General features: G+C 48.2%; 1 non-coding gene across 1 annotated transcript; it reads right to left on the bottom strand.

Moving 5' to 3' along the window:
- Window positions 1-2,116: 2,116 nt before the first annotated feature.
- Window positions 2,117-2,271, bottom strand: LOC139997409 (5.8S ribosomal RNA). The gene has a single exon (XR_011802790.1). It is a non-coding gene; the product is annotated as a 5.8S ribosomal RNA (ribosomal RNA).
- Window positions 2,272-5,000: the final 2,729 nt, after the last annotated feature.

Below are 5,000 nucleotides of genomic sequence, written 5' to 3'. Positions count from 1 at the left end.
GACACGGTGACAATTTTTTTTTTCAAAGAAAAAAAAATTTCGTGCCATGTGGGCGCGATTCGAGAAAAGCAAGACGGTTTGATAACAATGCGACAGAGGGTCTTTATTTTTATTTCTCTCTCCGAGAATCGCCTCAAAGAGAAAAAAAAATAAAAAAAAAAAATTAATTCGAATAGAATCGAGAACCTTATATTCTATCTCGATCGAGAAACGTTTTATGCATCTCGCCAAAGTGCCTTTTAAACTTCGTTCGTCGTATCATGTTCGAGCTAAGACTCACGCAAGACACCCGTAACGATCTCCGGTTTTTAACGCCCGTCCTCTTTGTATAATATATATATATATATATACACGTGTTATGTATAATATATCTCCCGTAGCCGTTTCTCTCTTCTCGACGATTCCAGCGGTTCCTTGTTTTCGCCTGTTATTGCTGGCACAGAGATCGAACACGCGACATGTATATAACATATCGGTTTCTTTGCTCTGTACCAACGACGAAAACGCACGGGAACTCACGCAAGTGGAAAAGCGAGCGCGAGACGTACACAACGGGGTGAATTTATTACTCGGGGACTGGACGACCGGCGATACGTTAGGATGCGCGGTCCAGCGATAGACGACGAAGAGACATGGGATGACCAACGATCTCTTTTTCTCTAATACTCGGAGCGCCGAATCGCCTTAAAGCAAAAAAAAATCACACGCGCGTACGTCGTACGTACGGCGCGTGTATACCTCGTCTCTAATCAAGTTTCGTTAGTCTTTCTCGAGCCTCGCCAAAGAGGATCGTTCTCTTCCTCTGCGCGATCTCTCCGTGCCAATGTCAGAGATTATTCTCTTTCGCACGACGACGAAAACGACTATTTTCGACGATCCGAACAACTTTGTAACGGACTCACATGCACATCTTAAAATCGAGTACAGAAACGTTGCGCAACACCGTGAGCTTTTCTCTTCTTCGTCACCCTTAAATATAGCCGATCGTAGACGCACGCTAGATCGTAACACACTTTTCGTTGATTTCCGACGAACGTGGCTTTGGGCCAGGCGCGCGGGCAGAGAGATACGCGACCGACGGGGAAAAATTCGTCCCGATACATGTACGCGTACTCTCCGATCTCCGCGCAACGCTGGGGATCATCTCCCTAAGTCATCAGCGTTCGAAGAAATCTCGTGTGTCCGTTCCCGGATCTACGGCTTTCTCTGGGTTCGCGAAGAACAGAAAAAAGCACAGAGGATGAAAAACGCAACGACGACCCATCGATGCGACGGTCCTCGTTGTCTTCTCGTCAGTCGTCTCGCGCCTGCAGAATACATCTCTGCCGCACGAACAGACGGAGTGGGTATTCGATCCCTGGGGCTGTACGAGTAAAAACATCTTGATGAAAAGACGGTTGTGTTTCTTTAAGGCACACAGTTTTTCGTTACGCCACCAAGTTTAGGTTTAGGTTTTAATATCTTGGTTCTCTTTTCTCTCCTCTCTCGACTGACTTTGTTCAAAAATATTTTTGCTTTCTCTCAGTCTCGCCAAAAATTCATTTAAGACGACGTCGGGGGCGCGGTCATTCGTGCTTATCGAAGACTAACAAAACGTAGCAGAGGCTGATACAAAAAGAAAAAAAAAATCGGCCACGAAGAAAACTCGCTCTGTGTATCTCGATAACCGCGTCGACGACGACGGTTCTCTCCGCGCTCTTTTAATTCGTATCCTTCTTCTTGCGCTTCGTCCGACTCAGAAACGTTCGTAAAACACGAACGACGGCGGGTTGTCAAGCCAAGAAGGGACAGAGAAGAGACGGAGGTAGTTTTGCGAGTCTCCCGTGAACGCGATAGATTTTTCATATATATTTGTATCGAGAGCATGCGTACGCCGGTCTCCACACGATCCAGCGACGAACGCCGACGAACGTCCAACAATCGCTCGTACGTCGCGTACGAGCCCTCGACCGCTCTTTAATTCGTATTCTTTTGCTTGGCGCTCGTCCTCCGACTCAGAAACGTTCGTTTAAAGATAAAACGAACGACGGCGGGCTGTCGACGAGGCAAGAAAGAACAGAGAGATACGGACCGAGAGCAACGATACGCAACGCAAGCAGTCTTAGGTTTACGTGAGCAACCCTCAGCCAGGCGTGGTCCAGGAATTGTATCCGTGGACCGCAATGTGCGTTCGAAATGTCGATGTTCATGTGTCCTGCAGTTCACACGTTGACGCGCAATTAGCTGCGTTCTTCATCGACCCACGAGCCAAGTGATCCACCGTTCAGGGTAATCGTTTATGCATGGATTTTTGTTTGTGTACTCAGGTTTTTGTACTCTTATTCTCGGTTCGAAAGAAGCCGATATCCGACAAACGTCCGACCAACGGGAATCGAACGCGCGGAAGTCGCCATATGATTGACGACACGAAAATACGTTCGAAAACGAAATCGGACGGACTGCGCGACGACACACGCAGCCCGCCGACCGGGCGTAAAGTGCATTATAATATATAACAACCAACGAGATCGAAGCTCCGTTCGTCAGGAAACGACGGGGATATAACACCCGATTCTGAATCCTCTGTACAGCACACGATCTCGCGAAGAAAGCGCACGGTGGCTAGCCCATGATATATATATATGTTCGTTCCTCTCGTCCAGTTATTCGAAGCAAACAGCCGATATGCATCTCCATCGTTCGGGTAAAAAAAAATCGATGGGACGCGCACGGTCGTAGTCTTCCTCGCGCGGTCGTTTCTTCCCGATAGCCAGAAGCAGAGTTTGAAAAACTCTAGCGACGGAACGAGGCATTAGACTCTCGACAACGAGGATACAGACACGGCCGGCGGTCCCCTCTGAATCGACTTCGGTGGTTCAGGTAAAAATAAAAAAAATCGATGGGACGCGCACGGTCGTCCTTCCTCTTCCTCGCGCGCGGTCTATTCTTCCCGATAGCCAGAAGCAGAGTTTGAAAAACTCTAGCGACGGAACGAGGCATTAGACTCGCGACAACGAAGATAGAGAGACGGCCGGCGGTCCCCTCTGAATCCACTTTGGTCGCTCAGGTAAAAATAAAAAAAAATTCGAAAGGGACGCGCACGGTCGTCCTTCCTCTTCCTCGCGCGGTCTTTTCTTCCCGATAGCCAGAAGCAGAGTTTGAAAAACTCTAGCGACGGAACGAGGCATTAGACTCTCGACAACGAGGATAGAGAGACGGCCGGCGGTCCCCTCCGAACGGATGGCGACAACGACGACTAAAGCGCGAAAAATCGCGACGAAAAGGAACGCATCTCCGTTCAGGTGTATGTGTGTGCGTGCGTTTAAAAAAAATTCGATGGGACTCGCAGCCATCGGCCTCGCGCGGTCGTTTCTTCCCGATAGCCAGAAGCAGAGTTTGAAAAACTCTAGCGACGGAACGAGGCATATGACTCACGACAACGAGGATATGGACAGGCGGTCCCCTCTGAACGGGTCGACGAGACGATGGTAAAAGAGACGAACCGGACGAAACTTCCGTCGATCAGGTAAAAATAAAAAAAAATTCGATGGGACGCGCACGGTCGTCGTCGTCGTCTTCCTCGCGCGGTCGTTTCTTCCCGATAGCCAGAAGCAGAGTTTGAAAAACTCTAGCGACGGAACGAGGCATATGACTCACGACAACGAGGATAGAGAGACGGCCGGCGGTCCCCTCTGAATCGACTTCGGTGGTTCAGGTAAAAATAAAAAAAATCGATGGGACGCGCACGGTCGTCGTTCCTCTTCCTCGCGCGCGGTCTATTCTTCCCGATAGCCAGAAGCAGAGTTTGAAAAACTCTAGCGACGGAACGAGGCATTAGACTCGCGAGGATAGAGAGACGGCCGGCGGTCCCCTCCGAACCAACTTCGTCTAGTTAAGAATCGTTATACTCTTTACCATCACTCGCACTGGTATATATCTTTTCGGGCCAACATCCACGCAATGCGTTTTCGTTCTAGGTTACCCGATCCACGAGTACGAACGTACAACGTGGTTTCGTTTTGTCGAACATCGTATATCGTTCGCCGTTGAAACGAACGACAACGAAACGACATAGGAAGAACGAACGCCCTTTGGGTAGGAAGCACGTTTCGAGGAACGACGAGAGTTTGGAGAGACGCGCGAGATAGCTGGAGACGCGCAGATATAGGTATCCATGGATCTTCGAAGAGAACCTTCGAAGATATATAATTCGGTATCCTATTTTTCTGCGGCTCGCTATTCGCGTTCTTTCGCTCTCGTCGACGACTCGTTATAGACGCTTCGTTCGATCCCAAAGAGCAGTCTTCCTTATGTCCCGTTGCTAGGAGGTGAGGCCTACGCAACGCAACTACGAAATATAGAAGAGGTGTGAGCAGTGATCTCTCCGACACGAGGCACTTTAGAGATTTTAGTTTATATATTATATTGTTCGTTCGTTGGATTTCCACGATGCAAATACGAAATACGAGATCGTGACGGCGGGTCTTTCTGTGTACGACCTCACGCAGGCGCCTCGATCGCATTTCTCATTACACGTGGTTTCCACTGTAACTTTTAGTTTTTTCGATATGTGTTCAGCTCAAGTTCCCTCACATATCGTTATTATTATTATTATTATTATTATTAATAGTAGCGGTTTCGTGTTATAGGATTCGGAGACGGCGGGTCTTTCTGTGTACGACCTCACGCAAGCGCCTCGAGAATCTTTTTAAGTTTTCCGTGTGTTATATTATTCGGAGACGGCGGGTCTTTCTGTTTACGACCTCACGCAGGCGCCTCGAGAATATTTTTAAGTTTTTCGTTTGTTATAATATTATTCGGAGACGGCGGGTCTTTCTGTGTACGACCTCACGCAGGCGCCTCGAATTATTCGTGTAAAAGTATATCTCTTCATCCCGATGATCGAGAGAGAGTGCCACACTCTTCGTATAGTTTCGTAACTGGAGCGTCTCCCACCTCCTTATTGTAAAAAATTTGGCTTTTGTCAAAGTATATAGCTTGTTAATACGTCGTATATACTT

Source organism: Bombus fervidus, unplaced genomic scaffold (assembly GCF_041682495.2).
Source record: "Bombus fervidus isolate BK054 unplaced genomic scaffold, iyBomFerv1 scaffold0081, whole genome shotgun sequence".
NCBI lineage: Eukaryota > Metazoa > Arthropoda > Insecta > Hymenoptera > Apidae > Bombus > Bombus fervidus.
The sequence above is the reverse complement of the archived record's forward strand: the minus strand, read 5'-3'. Positions and strand labels throughout refer to the sequence as shown.